The sequence below is a fragment of the Palaemon carinicauda genome, chromosome 8, assembly GCF_036898095.1.
Source record: "Palaemon carinicauda isolate YSFRI2023 chromosome 8, ASM3689809v2, whole genome shotgun sequence".
Classification (NCBI taxonomy): Eukaryota; Metazoa; Arthropoda; class Malacostraca; order Decapoda; family Palaemonidae; genus Palaemon; species Palaemon carinicauda.
This window is the reverse complement of record NC_090732.1, coordinates 134,981,159-135,003,577: the sequence shown is the minus strand read 5'-3', so window position 1 is coordinate 135,003,577 and position 22,419 is coordinate 134,981,159. Positions and strand designations below refer to the sequence as shown.

Here is a 22,419-nt window from a genome sequence, read left to right as displayed (position 1 = left end):
TGTATAAATGGAAATATACGTTTATGTTGTTAGATAATTGTAACTTTAATTTCTGTTGCCAATACCTTGCCGCCCTACCCTGCGCAGATGGGCAGCAGGTTCTCAACAATGACGTGTCTTTGTTTCGTTACTGAGTTAAAGTGTACAGTGATGCCTCACAACACAAAATTAATTGGTTCTTTAAGGGCTTTCGTGAAGTGAATTTTTTGTGTAGCGAGTCGCCTTTTACTTGCTGTTACCTTTCTCTCCTGCAAACTATAAGACCCTTTTCCCTCCCCCCTCTGTCCTTTAGTGTCGGCCTAGTCGTCACAATATTCCTTTGGCTGGTATTCTACAATCATCCACGGCGTGCCGGGTTGACGGAGTTGCCGGCTGGGTTCCTACGAGCTGTGGTTCGGTTACCGCCTAGGCCAGCTCCCCCTTATGTCCTTCCTTCACGGAAGTGAATGCCCCGGGGGGAAAGGCTGAGCCGGCCCGGACGGCTGGTGGTGGGAAACCCATTATACTGTTGAGAATTCTTCAGTCCTCTCTTGGACTGCCATCCACAAACCCTGCAACCGGCAGTACAGACGGCAGCAAAAGTTGTGGCTGGATGGAAGCTAGAACCAAATGCATTCCTCCCCTTCCATTAGAACTCTCATTCTGGGAAGGAGGCAGTAGGCGGCAGTAGCCCTCCTACACTTCCAATTATTGTGCTAAACTATAATACAGAATCCTCCTTTCCATTCTCTCTCTCTCTCTCTGTCAGTTAGTGATGCCAGGAATTAGCCTAACCCTGGTAGTATACCGGTAAAACTACAGTACAGTGAGCCCTCGCTACTTCGCGGTTCGACCATCGCGGATTCACCACTTCGCGGGTTTTTTTCATAACCCATATATATATACATATCGCGGATTTTCCGGAAATTTCGAAAATACTGTACCGCGATATCTGAAGACCTCAAATACGATATTTCGTTACCTGTAATTTCATTAATACTGTAATTAGTAATATCTGCTCTTACTGATTGTTCATTGCATTACATATGACATATAATTCAGCACAGAAAGAAATAAAACATGAAAAGAGAATGTGATCATACGATAATTCAGTACTGTCTACAGTACGTAGTAAAATTAAATCGAACATGAAACACAAATCAGATGCAGTCATACCATATTAGAATGGTGTAAGGCTGCTGATGGCTACTACTGTACTACAAATGTAATGGATGTGCATCTTTTCCATGAATCTTTTGTATGTATATGTACGTAGTACTGCTTCCAATAATATTCTTTGTTGCAAAAATCACCTCTCGAATAAGCGTACGAGAGAGATAGAGAGACATATCCTACTACAAAACAATCATAAAATAGCGTACGTAAAGCTGTATTATTATTATTATTATTATTATTATTATTATTATTATTATTATTATTATTGTTGCTGTTGTTATTAAAATTATTATTGTTATTATTATTATCATTATTATTATTATTATTATTATTATTATCATCATTATTTATTATTATTATTATTATTATTATTACTGTATACGTAGGGTACCTTGTACTTTGAATTGGTAACCTACGTAGCCTATAAGACGGGTTGTGATTGGTTCAAGCGCTGATAGATGACGAATCAGAACCCAAGTTTTGTTATTTAGCCAGTGATTGGTGTTTTGCCCGCATCTCCAACCCGCAGTATCTACGTATTCGCGGTCACTTTGTCTCCCGCCGTATCGCTGTGTAGATGTTGTTAAGTTATTGTGAACTTTAATCTGTGCTGTGCGTGACTGTTTCAAGTTGAACTTTTTGTTGAACTTTCTGTTAAACCCTACTGTACAATGCCATCCAAGCGTTCTGCTTCTACTAAGGCTGGTAGTGAGCCTAAATGCCACCGAAAGATGATGACGAATGCTGAGATGGTGACGCTTCTCGATATGTTAAAAGACGGTAGAAGTTACGCGGCCGCAGCCCGCCATTTTGGAGTCAACGAATCCACCGTTCGCTATATCAAGAAGGATGAGGCGAACATTAGAAAGACGGCTACCATCACCTTTAGCAAATCAGCGAAGCGAGTCGTTACCACTCGTAATAAAACGATCGTACGCATGGAAGGTGCTTTAGCAGTGTGGATTGCCGACTGCCGGAAGAAGAACATAGCCTTGGATACGAACACTATCCGAACCAAGGCTTTGAGCTTGTATGAGAATTTTGCGGCAAAGGAACCTCAAGAAGACGATGGCGACCATGCTGAAGAAGATGATGATATAGATGAACCTCAACCAGGGACATCCACTGATTCCCAGCGTCAGAAATGTTTTTCCGCCAGCAAAGGATGGTTCGCGAAGTTTCAGAAACGCTTCGCCCTGAAAAGCGTTTCCCTGCATGGCGAGGCTGCTTCCGCTGACACTGCCGCTGCTGAAACTTTACGTGAATATTATCGCCGAAAGTGGATGCAAGCCGGAACAAGTGTTTAATATGGATGAGACCGGCTTGTTTTGGAAGAGAATGCTGTCGCAACCTTTCCTGTTCAAAGAAGAAGCCAAAGCCTCTGGCTTTAAAGCATTCAAGGATCGCGTTACCCTCGTGATGTGTGGCAATGCTGCTGGATTTTTGCTAAAGCCGGGGCTTATTTAGAAGTTGAAAAATCCTCGCGCTTTGAAAAATAAGAATAAGAATCTCCTTCCCGTGTACTGGATGCATAATCCAAAAGCATGGATTACGAAGATGCTGACCTCCAACTGGTTCCACCAGTGTTTCATCCCGCAAGTCAGTCAATATCTCGAGAAGGGCTTGCCATTCAAGATCGTTCTCCTTATGGATAACGCTGGTGGACACGCAACTGACCTGCCGCGTGAGGGCGTTCAGGTTGAGTTCCTGCCACCCAACACCACGTCATTAATTCAACCGACGGACCAGGGGGTTATCAGGGTGTTCAAGGCCCTCTACACGAAGAATACCTTGGCAGACCTCGTTGCGTGTGTGGATGCTGCCCAAGAAGATGAAGATGAAGATTTTAATTTGAAGGCGTACTGGCGGCAGTACACCATAGCCACGTGCCTGCAGAACATTCAGAAGGCACTGCAAGAAAGGAAACCTGCAACCGTGAATGCGAGCTGGAAGAAGTTGTGGCCCCAGATTGTTTACGACGACGAGGGATTTACTCCGTCTGAAATCCAACACTCTGCAATACGCAAATCTGTGCAGTTGGCTGCCATAATTGGAGGTGACGGGTTTGACGACTGAAGACGTCGACGAGTTGTTGGACTGCCATTCCCAGCCGCTAACTGACGCAGACCTAGAAGACCTGACAAAATCGGCCAGTGAAGAAGAGAGCGAAACACAGGAAGAGACCCAAGAAAATGTCGAAGAAACAGGCTTAACATTAGAACGGCTTGCCAAGGTCTGCAACCATATAAAGGAGGTGAAAGAAATGATGCAAGAGTGGGACGAGGATATGGTTCGGTCTATGCAATTCTGCAACAAGATCGATGAAGACATGACTCCCTACAGGATGCTCTTAGAGCGAAAAAAGAGCCAGTTCCTCCTGCTAGTACGCCTTCGGAAGAAATTGAAGAAGTTTCTCAGGAAGAAGTTGAAGAGGTGTCCCAAGAAAAGACACCTCCGTCTGAAGAGACGTAAAATACTATCATTGGCTGCACAGTAGAAGACATCATCAGCTTCATCATCATCATTTTTACTGTGCAGCAAATTCATCGCCATCATCATTCAAGTTTTTCTTCAACTTCTTTCGTGGTGAGTTCAGTAACAATCTCTATTTTATACTTTAATATTCTAACATTTTAATATTTGTGCCTGTTTTAGTTTAGTACTGTATGCATTAAGTTAAAGGGAAGGTTTTAAAAGTCTGAAGAGTATACATGTTGTAACCTATCATATTTTTTTTGTTTAAAATTATCATTTATGTACGTAAAACAATCTCTCTCTCTCTCTCTCTCTCTCTCTCTCTCTCTCTCTCTCTCTCTCTCTCTCTCTCTCTCTCTCTCTCTCTCTCTCTCTCTCTCTCTCGTAGATTGTTTTCCTGATTTTCTACGTATGTATGATTTTATATTGATACGGTAAATAATATTTGTAATAACATATTTTATAAAAGCTTTTACTGTAATATCATTATTTATCACTTTCATCATGCGCGTTAAATTCCTTAGTTTGTTTACTGCGCGTACTTTATGACGCTGTCGTTTCAGGCGGCGTCATAAAGAAAAACATTTCATTTGGAAGTCCTAAGAAAAATTAAGTAAAACATTAGTAATAACCAAATCAACATACTGTACTGAATAATCAATATAATCAATGCAAAAACTAACCTATACACAGATGTGTAAATGCGTTTGTTTCTTCATTATAATCAGAGATAAACGTAAACAAAACATTGGTTGCCATTTTTTATCGTGCTTTTTGGCGTGTTTAGGAAACACATGATATAAAGTCGCCTTTAATATTTGTGCCTGTTTTAGTTTAGGGTACTGTAGTACATGCATTAAGTGTTCTGTACATTAAAGGGTAGTTTGTTAACAGTACTACGTACAAGGGAAGGTTTTAAAAGTCTAAATATAAATGTTAAATAGGTAAATATGGTGTCACTACTTCGCGGATTTTCACCTATCGCGGTCAGGTCTGGAACCTATCTACTGCGATAAACGAGGGTTCACTGTATTCCTTCAACACTCTGATGAATCCTTTGATCATCGGGACACTTATAAATCACCGTTCAGTATTAATATTCTACAAGTGGAGGAATTAGTGTAAATATTCACTGATTCCGGCTCTACATACGGGAGTTATTCCACTCTGTATTTTCCTTTATAAGGAAATTAAAATATTAATATTGACGGAGGTCACAGCAATTGCCTGGGAGAGGAAACACAGATATGTGTCTTTCCTATTTCCTTTCCAGCTTACTATCCTAAGCTATTAGATATAATAGTAAGTATTACTATTTTAAATATGCATTTATATCAATCATATAAACAATCCCATACTCATTTCACCTTTTCTTTATATACAGGAGGAGCCAACGGTGAAGTGTGCAGTCGTGTTCTGCAACCACAAGAGTAAGGACTTTTGTGGGCATACGATGTGCTGGCCTCATGCAAGAGAAACTCTTTGGAGGGGGGTAAGAGGGTTCCAGAAGAACGCAACTGGACCTTACCTACCTAATGAAGCTTTGAGGTGCCTTCTGTTCCCTAAGGCCCAATCCAGCGCGGTTGTGCCCCCAGGTACAGTTCAAGCCTCACTTCATCCAACTGACAGTGGACGCAGACATTAATAAGGCACTGAAAGGCATGGATGTCAGAGGTGTCTACCGACACCAAAAAGGACCTTCTAGAAGAAGACCCTGAAGAAGATGTGGTTCAACTACCTACGGAGGAAGATGGATCCGTGTCGATGGTAACTGAGGACCCTCAGTTATCCATGATGGCATATCATCCTGTTCCGTCAACCTCTTCAGCCCCAACTCCCCATCCGGATGTGCAGATTGGCAGGAGCAAAGCGCTCCTAGAGTCGATTCAGCAGATGATGGCAGTGTTCCGGAAGGAACAGCAGGAGATTAAGCAAGATCTCAAAGAGACAAAGAAAGAGGTAAGAGAAGGGAAACGTTCTGGCGCTTCCAGAAGCTTTGCTAAGCCTCTTAGAGTTTCTGACTTACCTCACTGCTCCGAAACCAACCCTTGGAGGTACACGGAGCACATGCCCTTGATGAATGGGAAGCTCTATATCTCCGAGAAGTTGGGGGCCAAACCCCTTGAAGATCTCCAATTCTTGCCTAGCCTTTCGGCATACCCAGATTGTTACGTGAGACTGCGGGATGAACCAGCATCCTGTGAGGAGACGGAACCGAAGGAAGTCATTGTCTTTGATAATGACAAGGCACAGGCTATCCTGTCCAAGACCCTAAAGGGAGCCGGATATACCAACTCCAAAGTCTCAGCATTGAGCAAGAGTCATCCTACCTTCATTGCTCCTTCCTCCAGAGATTTCCCCTTCTCGGTGAAAGCTCTTGACTGTGTCATGAGAACAGTTGATGCGGGCAAACCATGCCCAGTGGTAGAGGAATGCAAACCATTATATCTAGCCATGCCTACCTGCGAGGTAAAGTGGAACGAAGTTCATCTAACCTTCTCCGTTTCTAAACTAGATCCGGAGATAGCAGGTCAGCAGTTCAATGAGAACCTTCCAAAGCTGCCGGAGCATCTTTTGAGAAGGGAACAGGAGACAAAAGAGAGACTAGCCGCTTCTTTGTCTCTTCAGAACCTCCTAGAAATGTTCCAGGCCGTACCAATGCCCCAGACATGTATATGGTCTTAGCCAAGTCTCACATGGGTATCCTTGTGAAGAACTTGTATGCCTTCGTCAGGTCCAGGAGGGCCTGTAGAGAGCATCAAACACAAACCCAGGAAGCTGATCACTTCATGTATCTGGGGCAAGGATCTTTTCCCATAAGATTTGGTTCAGGAGGTTATCGCCAAAGCCGCCACAGAGAATAGGAACCTTCTCCAAAAGTGGGGCATGTCTTCCAAGAGGAAATCATCCTCAGATGGTGGTCCCCAACCTAAGAACAGGAAGACAAAGAAACCACGTAGACCTGCACAACTTCTGACCGTGACCATGGCCACAGTGCCTCAAATGGTAGCTCAGCCACAAACCACTTTCCAGATGGTCCCCCCAACAGCTAGTAGCTTAATCGCCTGCGTTTAATCCAGGCTTTGAGAGGCACACAACTACCTTTCGACCCCACAAAGGTAGAGGCTCAAAAAGAGGTTCCTCAAGAAACCCCGCAAGGGGTAGAGGAGGACGCAGTCATGGAAATAAATCCTCGGGAACATCTCAGCAATGAGAGGCTCCAGGTAGGAGGGAGACTCTTCCACTTTCGGGATCATTGGACCTTCGATCCCTGGGCCTACAGCCTAATCAAGAATGAATTCGGTTGGAAATGGAACAAAATTCTACCCGCTTTTCCTCAATTCTTCCAATACTCCACCCCCTTATTGGAGGAATATACCTCAGAACTCTTGAACAAAAAGGTAATAAGGAAAGCGATGTCCATCAAATTCCAGGGAAGACTGTTTTGTGTTCCCAAGAAGGACTCGGACAAACTCAGTCATTCTAGACTTGTCTCCACTCAACAAGTTCATCGAGAACAAGTTCCGGATGCTTTCCTTACAACACATAAGGACCCTTCTATCAAAAGGGGCGTACACAGTCTCAATAGACCTGGCAGATGCTTACTGGCACCTACCAGTCAGCTGCCCCCCTCTCCTCCTACCTAGGATTCAGGCTACAGAAGACGAAGTACGTCTTCACAGCCATGCCCTTTGGGCTAAATATAGCCCCAAGGATATTCACAAACCTTGCAGGTACAATCGTCCAACAACTATGCTTAGAAGGAATTCAGGTAGTAGCATACCTGGACGATTGGCTGGTGTGGGCAGCAAAAAAGACTGCTTGTCTACAAGCAGCCAGAAAGGTGATCCAGTTCCTCGAGCATCTAGGATTCAAGATCAACAGCAAGAAGTTTCGCCTTTCTCCAGCTCAGGAGTTTCAATGGTTAGGAATCCATTGGAACTTACAGTCACACAGTCTCTCCATTCCACCGAAGAAGAGGAGAGAGATAGCGGGATCTGTCAAGAGGCTTATGAAACTCAAGAAGATTTCAAGATGCCAACAGAAAAGAGTATTGGGTTCTCTCCAGTTTGCAGCAGTGACAGACCCAATGCTAAAAGCACAGTTGAAGGATGCGTCAGAAGTCTGGAGAAGATACGCATCAAACACTCAAAGAGATCAACAAAGGTTGACACCGACCCGATTGTGCACGCTACTAAGGCCGTGGTCAACAGCCAAGAGCTGAACACGAACAATTCCCTTACAACCACCTCAACCATCAGTGGTAATACACACAGATGCCTCCCTGGAAGGATGGGGAGGCCATTCCCAACAAAGGAAAGTGCAGGGGAATTGGTCACACCAGTTCAAAACCTTTCACATCAACATACTGGAGGCTATGGCAGTCTTCCTAACGTTGAAAAAACTATCCCCTCGCGGATCAGTCCACATCAGACTGATCTTGGACAACGAGGTGATAGTAAGATGTCTAAACTGACAAGGCTTGAGATCACCTCACATCAATCACGTGATGCTAGCCATCTTCTGCCTGGCAAGGAAGAGAAGATGGCACTTATCAGCAGTTCACCTGCAAGGGTTCCACAATGTGACGGTGGATGCTCTATCCAGGCGAAAGCCGATAGAGACAGAATGGTCCCCAGATGCAGACTCATTCCCCTCCTTCTTGGAAAAAGTCCCAGAACTGCAGATCGACCTCTTCGCAACGAGCAACAACAAGAAACTCCCTCTATATGTAGCCCCTTACGAGGACCCTCAAGCAGAAACGACAGACGCCATGTCTCTCGATTGGAACAGATGGAATCGAATCTATCTGTTCCCACCAACCAATCTCCTGCTGAAGGTCCTCAACAAGCTAAGATCCTTCAGAGGAACAGCAGCAGTAGTGGCCCCCGAATGGCCCAGAAGCAATTGGTTCCCTCTAGTTCTAGAATTGAAACTGAAGCTGTTTCCTCTGCCGAACCCAGTATTATTCCAACTGGTTCAGAAGTCGACTGTCTACGCTTCATACTCGAGAACCAACAACCTACATCTCATGATTTTCTCGCCCTGGCTGCCAAGAAAAAGTTTGGGATCTCGAAATACAATATCGACTTTATAGAAGAACACAAGTCAAGTTCAACTAGGAGACGATATGAATCGTCTTGGAAGAAGTGGCTTTCCTTAGTGAAAACAAGGTAACCGGCAAAAATCTTGATAGACTTTTGCCCTTCCTTCTTCATCCACCTACACGAACAAGTCCTGGCTTCCACCACAATAACTGCGTCTAAGTCAGCTTTGGCTAGACCTCTTCTTTACGCCTTTCAGGTGGACCTTTCAGGTGAAATCTTCAATAAGATACCGAAAGCATGCGCTAGACTCAAACCAGCAACCCCTCCAAAGCCCATATTGTGGTCATTGGACAAAGTCTTTCACTACGCTTCAAATATGAACAATGAGGATTGCACCCTAAAGGATCTAACACAAAAAGTGATATTTCTGTTTGCTATAGCCTCAGGGGCTAGAGTTAGTGAAATAGTGACCTTATCCAGGAATGAAGGCCATATTCAGTTCACAGAAGCGGGAGATCTGAACCTTTTCCCTGATCCTACCTTTCTCGCTAAAAATGAGCTGCCCACCAAAAGGTGGGGTCCTTGGAGAATCTGCCCTCTGAAGGAAGATGTCTCTCTCTGTCCAGTGGTGTCTTAAGGTCTATCTTCGAAGAACTTCAGACTTCAAGGAGGGACAGCTCTTCCGAGGCAAAACCTCAGAATCAAACTTATCCCTAAAACAACTGAGGGCGAAACTCACCTACTTTATTCGCAGAGCAGATCCTGACAGTACACCCGCAGGTCACGATCCAAGGAAAGTTGCTTCTTCGTTGAACTTTTTTCAACATATGGACTTTGATATAGGTTCCGCTCATATACCGGGTGGAAATCATCCAGAGTCTTCTATAAACATTATGCGAAGCAAGTGCACTAGATAAAACACTTTGTGGTGGCGACAGGTAGTGTCATAAAACTTGTTGTCTAGTGCTGAGATGAACAGTGGACTGTTTTGGGACTCAACAGTGTATCGGGTGAATAGGTGTTAGCACCCTCGAGTGTAATACCTTCTAGTAAAAATCACTATGGTGATTTATGGACTGTTCTATATAGGTGCAGAATCTAACCAATAACACCAGTGCCGTGTGAACATTTGTACACAGTGTTGAAGCACATCCAACATCTAAGTGAAACTAAACAAATTAACTTCACATTATTGAGTGGCATTTTAACAAATGAATTGATATATGTATATTCTTCCCTTACAGGTTAAAAATATATATATAACTAGGATGTTCATATATGCAGGCTAGGTTCCTTCTCACGATACATTATCATTATTTGTTTGTTCTGTAACTGAAATACAAACCACTCAACTTAATATGGGTAATTACTTTCGGCAGCTGAAATGACGAGCCATTAGAATTTTAATGAGGGTTTACTACCCCACCGCTGGTTGGGGGTGGGGGGGGGGGGTTAGGGGTGGTAGCTTGCTACCTCCCCCCCTCACACACACCTGTGATTGAGTTCACTTTGCTATCGGCTCGGGTGGTAGTCGGACGTGTCCGCTATCACCCTCGCCTCTTTGACAGCCATTAATGCTTTTTGTCTTTTTACTTACTTTTTCTTATAGTACTTATAATATATATATAAACATTCTTAATGTTTATGTATATATTTGTGTATAGAAATGTAAGTTTTCTTTTCAGTGCTTGTGCTGTGTGTGTGATGTACGACAACGACACTTGCGTGTGCAAGGCCACCACAGTTTCACTTCGCGGGGTACAACCTCTCCCTCTCTGGTCCATCGGGCTTCCCGTCAGCTTATATCCGTTAACTCGGCCACCGCAGGGAAATCGACTTCGCCTGGACTCTCTTCATTCATCTATTATCTTCGCCTTGCCTCTTTTCCTACGGGAAACTTGAATTCGCAGCGAAGAGAAGGTGGCCTTTTTTTAGATTGACTACGGTCTCTCTTTACTCGAGGTCGTTCACCTTTACTACAACTACGTACTATTACGATAGCTACTTTCCCGTTGCGGGTTAGGCTGCTTTTTCGTTGTTTGTCTCAATTATTTTTAGTGAAATCTAAATGTATTTTAATTTTTCAACTTTCTCCGTGGGGAACACTTTCCTTCGGGGGTCAGTGGTTATCACTATTAGTGTATATTCTTAGATGATTTACATAATTATAATTCTGTTTTTTTATTAGTTACTCCGCCCCCCTTCTCCCGTGGTTGCCATCTGGGGAAGGAGGGCGCATACTTAATTCTTATTTTATGTTTTTCCCTCGGGGTTCCTCTTCGGAGTTCCTCCCTGGGGGATTTCTGTTAAAATAATTATTTAAATTATTTTCCCAGTTAAGTATGCAGTTCTTCTTCGTTCGACTAAAGTGTGCCAACGATGCCGAGCTGTCCTGTTCATGACGGAGGAGTCTACTGTCGCTGCTGTCCCTCAGAGGATGTCATCATGGGCGTTACCCCTTCTCTTAGAAGTACTCCCGTGACAACGTGCCAGCACTTCAGATCATCTTAGAACGCTAAAGGCGGTTCGCCTCCAGGGGTTGGACAACTTCCCTTCTGAGGGAGGTTTCCTCCCCAGGTATGAGGTTTTCTCCCTTCAGAGGGAGAACTTCCCATACCTTAATAATTTCATCGTTTTCAACTATGGTTGCTGCCCTTCGGCCAGACTTTTCTCCCCCCTTGCTGAGTTTCTCTTCCTTCAGGGGTAGAGCACAGTCTTGGCAAGTGTCTTCTACGAAGTGTGCATCTTCTCATTCGCGAGAGAGGCCACTCATAGAGACTCCTCTTCAGAGGATTGTTCCTGATAAGGTCAGCTTGCTGATCCAACGGCCCTAAGGGGCGTCACAGGTCTCTTCTACAAAGTGTCACCTCTCTCGTTCGCGGGAGAGGCCACTCACAGAGACTCCTCTTCGGAGTATCGTTCCTGATAAGGTCAGATTGCTGATCCAACGGCCCTAAGGGGCGTCACAGGTCTCTTCTACGAAGTGTCACCTCTCTCGTTCGAGATAGGCCACTCATAGAGACTCCTCTTCGGAGGATCGTTCCTGATAAGGTCAGCTTGTTGATCCAACGGCCCTATGGGGGGCGTCACCACAAGTGTCTCCAAGTCTCTTCTACAAAGGGCACCTCTTTGTTCGCGGGAGAGATCTCTCATAGAGACCCAGCCTCGGAGGATCAAGCAGAACTTTGTGTTGATCGCCCTGCCAGCTGACCTACCGATCTACCAGCTCAACCTTGCGCTGCAACAAAGGACTTCGTCCCTGGACTTTAAAGCAGACCGGCTTACGGTCCTCATCGGGGGATGCCCGGCCTTTTTTTAAGGACACATCCCAGTTCCTGATCGTCCTGCCAGCTGACCCTTCAACCTAGTGCGTGTAGCGCGCGCACTCGCCGACGATCTTCTTACGTGCGCCGACGATCTTCTTACGCGCGCGCCGACGATCTTCTTACGCGCGCAAGCGCCGATGATCTTCTTACGCGCGCAAGCGCCGATGATCTTCGTACACGCGCAAGTGCCGACGATCTTCTTACGCGCGCAAGCGCTGACAATCTTTTCCGCGCGCGGGTACCGACGGTCTCCCACGCGCGCGGCAATAGTTTTGCACGCTCGCGCGCACCGATGGTCTTCCACGCGCACGCGCCAACAACCTCGTACGCACGCTCGCTGATAGCTGCGCGCGCGTGCGTGCCAACATTCTGGTCCGCATGGGCTCTTCATTCTGATCCTGCACGTCAATCTGATTCCTGCACATTCTATGAAGTATCGCACGCGCGCCCGCGAGTGTTTCAACAATCTCCCGCGCGCGAGCCCAGGGTATTCCCGCGCGCGCTCACGCTTCAGCGTTTCGACAGTCTCTCCCGTGCGATTCCCGTGTATTCCCCATCGCGCGAGCGCCAGCGCGCTCCCAAGTGCAATTGCCAATACCCTACCCCGCTCGAGGCTGCCGGACAACGTGCGGTAAGGGCCCCATCACCACATCCCCCCCCCCCATCACAGAACAGCGCACTTGCCGGTAGAGGGGAAGGTTCCAGAAAGGTCCAGGGACATGCCTTCCTTATCTTTTTACAGGCGACTTCCCCTTCAGAGGGAGTGTCTGACAGCGCAGCCGTCAGCCGGCAGCCTGGGTTGGGACTCTAATCAGAGCGGTATCACAGGCTTTCAAGCTGTTCTCTCTGAGTTGAGCCACAAATCCTTGGCTGCATCTACTCCCCCGAAGAGGAAAAGAGGAGTTTTGGACGAGGTAACTTCTCCGAGGACGTAGCTGTCTCCTCGTAAGTCTTCGAGACAGGCACTCTCCCTCCTCAGATTTTTCTCCCTCACCTTCGGACGAAGATTTTCCGCCCTCAGGAGAGTCACGGGAGGTGAGACGTTCCTCGATCACACCATTGAGGGAAACCCCACCTCGCGCGGTAAAGTCTTCTTGAATAAGGGTGGAGAAGAGCCTGCCTCCGTCGTTGTTGGAGTCCTGCATCCCTCCCGGGAGGGAGTCAAAGAACTCCAAGACAATACCGGGAGTCCCATAGCACCAAAATCTAAAGGCTCAGACATTCTTTCGTTATGGGAACGAACCTGTTTGAGCCTAAGGACGTGAAGCAGGCGGCTGAGAGGTGTAGGAAGTCACCAAGACTCCCTCCTATATAGGGCTTTGACATTCAAGCCCTATAAAACTCCAGCACCTCAGCAGCCACGTCCCACCAAAACAACGGCAGCTAAGACAGTGGGGTCTAAGCCCTTTCCGGTCAAGGACAAGAAAGGCAAGATGTCCCCCAGGGGAGGGAAAAATCCTAGAGGGAGCAGCCGAGGCCGCAAATGCTAGGATTGGCAGTTCCCCTGCATGTCCGGCAGTGGCGGGATACCTACAAGGTTGCGCAGAGAGGTTGCAGCAACTCAGGGCCGTTTCCTGGACGATTTCCATAATCAGTCAGGGATATCGTGTCCTGTTCACATCTCTACCTCCCCTGAGGATGAATCCGGTGTCATTTAGCACCCTTGCCATGGGATCAGCAAGGGGGCGAGCTCTGTGGGCAGAGGCCCAGATTAAAGCAAACTCCAGTCAGCATGGAGACCACAGACACAGTCAGTCTTGCAGTAAAACCGGAAGACTTCATGTGTACACTGGATCTGAAGGACGCGTACTTCCAGATCCCAGTCCATCCGTCTTCAAGGAAGTACTTAGGATTCAGCATAGACAACAAGGTGTACCAGTTCAAGGTGCTGTGTTTCGGTGTCTCCAAATCACCACAGGGTTCACCAGAGTGTTCACCCTAATATCCTCGTGGGCACTCAGGATCGGCATCAGTCTCCTCCATTATCTGGATGACTGCCTGATCCTAGCAGACTCGGAGTCATTCCCTCTTTGACACCGAGACAAACTTCTAGGACTTTGCCAGGATCTATGGATCATGGTAAGTCTCGAGAAGTCCTCTCTGCTGCCCAATCAAAGACTGGTTCACCTAGGCATGAATATAGACACCAATCTCCACAAAGCCTTTCCATCAGACGACAGGATAGCAAGGTTGAAAAGAGTTGCAAGCCCTTTCCTCAGACGAGAAGAGCTTCCAACCCAAACGTGGTTACGTCTCCTCGGTCACCTTTCACCCTTGGCTCGTCTAGTTCTCAACGGTCGCCTCAGGATGAAGTCTCTCCAGTGGCGGCTCAGGTCCTGGTGGAATCAAGGCTGCGATTCCCCGGACATCATGATCCCTATGGATCCTGCGGAACAGACAAACCGCCAGTGGTGGGTGACAGGCGAGAATCTACGAAGAAGAATGGATCTTCTCGTCCTTCCCCCGGATTGGATGCTGTTTTTGGACACCTCAAAGGAGGGGGGGGGGGGAACCACGTTCTATACCACAGGACCTCAGCCCTGTGGTCAGAATTGGAAAAGTGCCTCCATATAAATCTGCTAGAGATGAAGGCCGTCTTCCTGGCCCTTCAACAGTTCCAACAATACCTGGCGGATCACACTGTGGTGTGATGAGCTACAACACCACAGTAGTGGCTTACATCAACAAGCAAGGAGGTACCTTTTCAAAGCAGCTATCCCATCTCTCACCTAACTTGGAAGGCGGTGTTCCTACTAACTTTGGCCTCGGTTAAGCGAGTCAGTGAAATTCATGGTCTCTCGTATGACATCGCCCATGCAAGGGGATGGGGGGAGGTAACGTTCAGATTCGTCTCTGAGTTTGTGGCTAAGACACAGAATCCGGGAGTGCTGGATCCTCGATTCGACACTTTCCGGATTTTGAGTCTTCGTTCTGTAACAGATGACCCAGACCATCCCCTACTGTGTCCAGTAAGGAGTCTGAGGTTATGTCGCAAAGAACGGCTGCAGTTCGTCCCCAAGTGCAAGCTTTGTTTGTGAGCACTGGGAGAACAAAGAGGAGGGTCACCAAGAATACCATCTCGGCATGGATTCGTAGGGTGATCCATCTGTCCCTGAATCCTGACCCTCCTCCGTTATGTCGCCTTAGAGCACATGATGTCGGGCGTAGCTATGTCCCTGGCCTTCAAGAAGAACTTTTTCAGTGACGCAGGTTCTACAAGCGGGAATGTGAAAGCGTCGGACGACCTTCACAACCCACTACCTGCAAGACGTGACACACAGGAGGCTCGATACGTTCTCTATCGGGCCTGTGATGGCTGCACAACAGCTGGTTTAAAACCTCAGGCTCCTTAATGGACAAGTAGCAAAAAGGTTGAGGGCATTGTCACCCGGTCTTAGTCTGCATGAATGAAAAGGTTTGTCTGGCCCTTACTCTTTTCTTCATCCTCCCTTCTCTTGGGGAAAGCAGCATCCCGGGTTCTCTGCACAGCTGACCTCGAATCACTGCAGGTAACCATGTTTCCTTGTGCTCCTAGTATTAAGTCACGTCCTCATACCCTGACGAGGTGGTATTGGGAGAGTCCTAGCCTAAAGTTGTCATCTAAAGGACTTCAGGTCAACTACCTAGGACGGGTCACACTTCATACCTTCACACACAGCTTACGTGGGCTGCAGCCCTTGCACAGCAAGGTTCTAGCTAGGTGCAGGGATTCCTTATCGTTGAGTGCTGACACACTCAGATACTGAGTCCCCGGGCAAAGCCAAAAGCCAGTACTGGCAGGGACTTACCACCCTTCCTAAGGGGTGAGTCGCCCATATTAAATAGCATGGTTTGTATTTCAGTTACGGAACAAATGACAAATTCGTAGGTAATTTGTATTTTTCCTAACTATACAAACCTTAGCTATTTAATCAAACTTGCCCGCCAGCCCTATCCCCCGTGAAGTCCTACCTCTAAACAAAGTGAACTCAATCACAGGTGTGTGTGAGGGGTGGAGGTAGCAAGCTAACCCCCCACTCCCCGCTCACCAGCTGTGGGGTAGTAAACCCTCGTTAATATTCTAATGGCTCGTCATTTCAGCTACGCCGAAAGTAATTACCCATATTAAATAGGTAAGGTTTGTATAGTTAGGAAAAATACAAATTACCTACGAATTTGTCATTCTGATTATGAAAATAAAAATAAGAAATGTATCTGCGTCTTCTTTTATCCTCAGAAACAAAATAAAAGATTCCAGAGTCTTTCTATTTTTCCTTAAATAGATACCTTGTAAGTATGATTTCCAAAGAACAACCAGGTAATCTCGAAAGAAGTTTCCCTCATGTTCCTACAGAAATGCAAACTTTGAATCCTTATAGTCGAAGTCGACAATTTCCCTGCTTGGGGCAGGAAGCCCAAAGTTAGTTCCAAACTTAGTGGATATGACAAGTAACGGTAATGTCATATACATAGGTCTAGGAGACCATATAAGGAACTCATTCAAAGTAAAGGCACTTGTACAAACCCACAGATATAGTACTTTCAAGTTAATTCTCTGGTAAGCTTCCATTAGGACGACAGGGCCGAGCCCAAAAAATGGATTTTGAGCAAAGCGAAAAATTTATTTTTGCGTGAGATAGCCATGTCGTCCTGATAGACCCACCCGTCTTTCTCAAAAAAAAAGACCCCACCCGAAATTACTCTTTGTTCTGTAACTGGAATACAAACCACGCTATTCAATAGGGGTATTACTTTCGGCGTAGCTGAAATGACGAGCCATTAATTTTTAATGAGGGTTTACTACCCACACCGCTAGTTAGCGGGGGTAGGGGAGTGTAGCTTGCTACCCCCCCCTCTCACACCTGTGATTGAGCTCACTTTGCTCTCGGCTCGGATGGTGGTCGGACGTGTCCGCTCTCATCCTCGCCGTCATTTAGCAGCCATTTAATTGCTTTTGTCTTTTCTTTTTTCTAGTGCTGTATATGTGAAGTTGGCCTCTGCGATCATGCGCACCTGCCCTGGGTTTCCCGACCGCCCCTGTGAAACATTCATGTCGGCGATCAAGACTGATCCTCACGCCCTGTGTCCTTCTTGTAGGGGCCAACGGTGTGATAGTAACAACAGGTGTAGGGAGTGGTCTACCTCCCAGTGGGAGAGGTTTTCGCGACGACGGAAGAAGTAGTCCTAACGGGATTTTTCTTCTTCGAAGGTTTCTTTGAAAGGAGAAAAACCCAAGGCCTTTTCTTCCGTTGCCCAAACCTCCTCCGAAGCTCCCACTCGGTAGGTCTCTTTCGAGAGACCGTCGAGTGGTAGCGTAGACCGATATACTGTTTACCAACCTCGGGGCTCGGGAGATGACGTTGCTTCCCCTAGCAAAGCAGCTCCACATCTCCCCCTGGGGGAGGATATGTCACTAACCTTATTTCAGCTTTGGTCCTCCTTGGGGCTTACGGGTTCGCCCTCCAAGGAGGTTTTGCTTAACTACATCCGATTGGGTACCGCTGTCAAGCAATCGCCGTCACCGTCAGAGGTTGATCCTCTGTCTCTTGTCGACGTTGTGGTGTCAGAGGTATCCAATGCGGTATCACCCATTACCTCTGCCTCTCCAAACTCTACGGTAGCTGACGGCTTAGTTTCTCCTGTTCCTGTTCAACCTGCGGGGGAGAAACTAAGTCCATCGTCAGTCTCTCCTGCTAGTGTTTCTTCCCCTCGGGGGAGTTCACTTACAGAGACTCCTCTTTGGAGGACTGCAGAAGGTCAGTTTGCTGATCCAACGGCCCCCAGAGGGCGCATTCGTCGGAAGTCTCACCTTCCTCTTTGCCATAGAGGCCTTCCTTCACCTCTTTGGTTCAACATCTTCATTGCAGTCCACCTCAGAGGAGCCTTGAGACCAATCATCTATCACTGCTCCTGCAGTGGTCCTGGACCTTTCTGAAGATCGTTCGTGATCTCCATCGGTGGAAGGTCGTCCTTTTAAAGGACACGTCGGCCTTCCATCCGACAGACCTGCCGACTTGCTGTCACCATTTCTACATGGACCTAACAAGGCTTCACCTAAGCACGCTAAGGCGTGCCAACCACATATGCGCCAACGAAACCTGACAAACGCTCGTCAGGCCCCATCACTAAACCCTAACACAGGGCATCAAGGGCCAACGCGCCAACACGCGCATACGCCCCAACAGGAGCATAGCTCCATCACGCGCTATGCGCGCCCTCATGCGCATACGCGTCCACGTTCTCCTGCACGCCAGGTCTTACCTGCGTGCCCTGCGCCTACGCACCCAGCTGCGCGCCAATACTCGTCTGCCCACCATCAACCTCCTGCGCGCCAGCGCTCTCCCGCACCCCACCAGTCTCCTGCCCGCGTGCATACGCGCCCAACATCCAACTCTCCCGCACCCCACCAGTCTCCTGCCCGCGTGCATACGCGCCCAACATCCAACTCTCCTGCGCGCCAACGATCTACTAAACGTAGTGCTTTTGGGAAGTCAACAAAGCTGGCTTCTCCCATGCGCCAACCAGTACCATTGTGCATGCCTTCTCCCGCACGCATCCGCGAGAATACGCTTGCGCGCCCTGCGCACGCTCGCCCATCCTCTCCAAAGGATGCGCGCCAACATTCTCTCGCGCTCCCACGCGCCCCACATGATTCAACTGCGTGCCCGCGCGCTAGGGATCTCTCTCCTGCACACGTGAACACTCTCCCGCGTGCCCGCTCACTCAACGTAGTAATACTTTCCCGCACGCGTGAACGCGCCAACTGTCTCCCGCACGCGCGCCCGTGCGCCGACAGTCTCCCGCGCACGAGCCCCGATATTGTCCCTCGTGCGAGCGCCATTATTCTCCCTTGCGTGAGCATCAATATCCTCCCGCGCGCGAGACTACTGAACTACGCACGGCAAGGTTACCATCACCTCATTCCCCTCCCTACAAGCGCATACTACCACGCATTGTGGGAGAAGGGAAACATGTAGAGGGGTCCAGGATCCCAAAGCCACCACAGGCGAACCCACCAATGATGGGGACTCCTCCCAGGGATCCTTCAATCCCTGTCCTTTCAAGGGGTATGTCTGACAGCGCATCTGTCAGCCAACAACCCTGGTTCAGTGCACTGATCAGAGCTGGAATACAGGCTTTCAAGCCTGTCTTCTCTGAATTGGGACACAACAATGGCTTCTTCTACCCCTTTGAAGAGAAAAAGAGGAGTTCCAGATGCGGTCACTTCCCCAAGGGCGAAACTGACTCCACACAGATCTTTGAGGCAGATTCCTTCCTTTCCTCAGACTGCCTCTCCTTCCCTTTCGGACGAAGATTTCCCGTCCCCAAGGGAATCACGCGAAGAGAGATTTTCCCCCATCGCACCAAAGGGGGAAACCTCTCCTCGCGCCGAGGGGTCTACTCGGTCGGGGATTGAAAGGAACATGCTACCCTCGTCAATGATGGAGTCCTACATCCTTCCCAGGAAGGAATCTAAGGACTCCAAAACATTGCTGAAGTCCTCTACTAGGACTAGGATGGAGCCAGCTAGCCATTCGGGGAACGTCCGCGACTCTCCCCAAGAAGAGCCTTTGGGAATAGAAGGAGACTTAACTGCAAGTCCTACAACAGGAGGAGACCAGCAAGAGTGAGAACATGCGTTTTGGCAAGTTCTGACTCTAATGAGGGCTCTCAATGGGTTTTCCGACCCAGAGATCCCTCCACGAGAGGGCAAGGACACGGTCTTGGACCGTATATTTGGTACTCAGAAATCCTCCAAGACCAGTGCAGTACTGCCCTGGTCTTATGGGGTTAAGAGTATCAGGGACAAAATCTCTCAACAGCTCTCTGAGATGTCCTCCTCCAACCGTTCCGGTGCCACCAACAAGCTCCTCCCACCTCCTCGCGTACAGCAGAGGAGGTACTTTGAGATCCTTGAGGAGCCCTTGTTTAGCTCTTCCTCTTCACCACTCGCTGGAAGAGCTTACCAGGGGAGTCCCTCTTGAGAGACTCTCCAACCGGCAGGTCTCGTTCAGCCGAGATCCTCAACCAGGAGAAAGTTGCGAAGTGTGCTATGCAAGCCACAAAGTGGTTGGGGACCTTAGGTATCCTGATACGTTCTGAGGATTTTTCCAAAGAACGTACCAGGAAAGCTATGGAAACCTTCCTTCTCTCAGGTACTCGTAGATCGAGTTTCTGGCCAACCAAATCTCGAACTTGTGGACAAATACTATCCTGAAACATCGGGATGCAGTAGCTGAGAGATTCCATCAGAAGGTCCCTAGCATAGAGATCAATAGACATAAAAACAAGTGAATGTCAGAGGTCAAACTCAAACATATGTACTCTGTGAGGTTTGTGCTAGGACTGAGGGCTGAAAAGTGTAATTATCATGTAATACATCATCTTGTGACTCATGGAATCTATATAGATGCCATTGCTCACAATTTGTTTTATATTAAAATATAATAATCAAAATTTACGATAACAGAAAAAATATTTCATTTTCCTTTAGTGAATAATGTTTTTGTTTTATTGAGTTACTTTTACTAATTACCTTGTAACAATGAAAGTAAGAGGAATTTGGGCAAAATATTTTGTGTATGCATTCTCCATTGCCATACGAAGCTCTGAATTTTTTCAGGATTTTGTGTTTTTCTTCCTATACCCCCATATATAGGCATGCTGGCCGGCCCCCTTAAGCATGGCCTTAAGACTGAAAGGAGTCGATCTTTCCTCTTCGTTAGAGTTCTCTCTCCTCATACGAAGTTTTAAGATCACTTGCCCCCCAGTCAAAAGTTAGATCACCGCCTTGGAACATGGTTCGCGTCCTTTGATCTCTGAAGGGTGTTCTCGATGAACCAATACGCCAGGCAACAGATTGCCAACCACTTTGAAGACGTTATTCCTACTGTACTCACTTTGGCTTTGGCGAAGAGAGTTAATGAACTTCTTGGTCTATATTACGACGTCACCTATTCAAGAGGATGAGTGAAGGTGATGCTCAACTTTGTCCCTGATGTTCTAAAGACTCAAAATCCAGAAGTAGCAGATCCTAGATTCGGGCCCTTTTGGATTGGAAGTCTTTGTTCTGTAACCCATGATCCAGATTATCTGTTACTTTCCCAGTGAAGAGTTTAAGGTATTACCTTAAACGCACTGCAGCAGTTTGTCCTCAAGTGTCAGCACTTCGTCAGCACGGATAACTCAAGAGTAGGGTCACAAAGAACACCATCTTTGCTGGGATTCCCAGGGTCATTGACCATGCAGTGAATCCCGACCCTCCACTTGCTCATTGACCTAGAGCTCACGACGTCAGGGGCAGAAGCTTGTGCCTGGTGTTTAGACAACTACTCTGTGACACAGGTACTACAGGCAGGTGTGTGGAAGTGACAAACGACCTTCACTGCCCATACCTGCAAGACTTGACCCACAGGAACATGAAGACATTCTCCATTGGTCCTGTGTTGACTGCACAACAAGTGGTATATAATGCCTCAGGCTCCTTGATTGACACGTAGCAAATGGTTGAGGGCATAGGTTACCCAGGGTTAGTCTGGGATGAATGTGTAAAAAAAACTGGCTCTTTCTTTCTTTCATCTTTCCCTCTCTTGGGGAACAGCAATATGGGTCCTCTTCAAGCTGTCATCACTTATCTGCAGGTGATAACCATTTGCCTTGTGTAACCTGTTATAGAAATAATAGTTGTTACGTCGCCATACTCTCCGCGAGGTGGGTATTGGGAAACGTATATGTTTGATATTAACATTCCTATTTTTAGCTTGGAATATTCTTATCTAGATGGTCACTGCTAGTTTCTCACAGACATACGTTGCTCAGGAGGCTATCTGTGTATTGCACAAAATCTTTAATGAGGTGTCAAAGATTTTTCCCAGTCACAGACCAAAGCGGTATGTGAAAAAACCCAGGTCAGTGGCCAAGCCAGTTGTCAGTATCCTCCTAATGGGTAAGTCATCCCTATTAATATTATAAAGGTTGTAGAGTGTCAGAACAAATGACAAATGTGGAAGTAATTTTTTATCTTTGCTAATGATACCAACTTATAGCTATTGTATTGATACAAATTGTCCTGTCATCGCCTGTCCTCCATAAGTCCTGCTTGCAATCAAAAAGTGACTCAGTTTCACTGGTGTGTCAGTGAGAGGGTAGCTGGCAACCCCTTGGTTACCCCTCACCACCCCTGTTAACTAGTGGTTGGGTGGTTGCCACCTCGCATAAAATTCTTAATGGTTAGTCTTCCAGCTTTGCCGAAAGACAATCCCTATTAAATAGGTACAGGTTTGTATCGTTAGGAAAAATACAAATCACTTTCAAATTTGTCATTTTTAATGGTTAACATATCTTTGTCCATTTCTTGTTTATCTTTTACTCAGAAAGAATGATTATGGTAGTATTGGTTAGGTAAGGTGAAGCCTGTTTGTGCACAATTCCATCTC

At 47.0% G+C, this 22,419-nt stretch overlaps 1 protein-coding gene across 4 annotated transcripts in view; it reads left to right on the top strand.

Annotated features, from left to right (window-relative positions):
• LOC137645951 (mitochondrial nicotinamide adenine dinucleotide transporter SLC25A51) overlaps positions 1–22,419 on the top strand; it is a 136,795-nt gene that overhangs the window by 36,270 nt on the left and 78,106 nt on the right. The gene's annotated exons all lie outside the window — the stretch shown is intronic.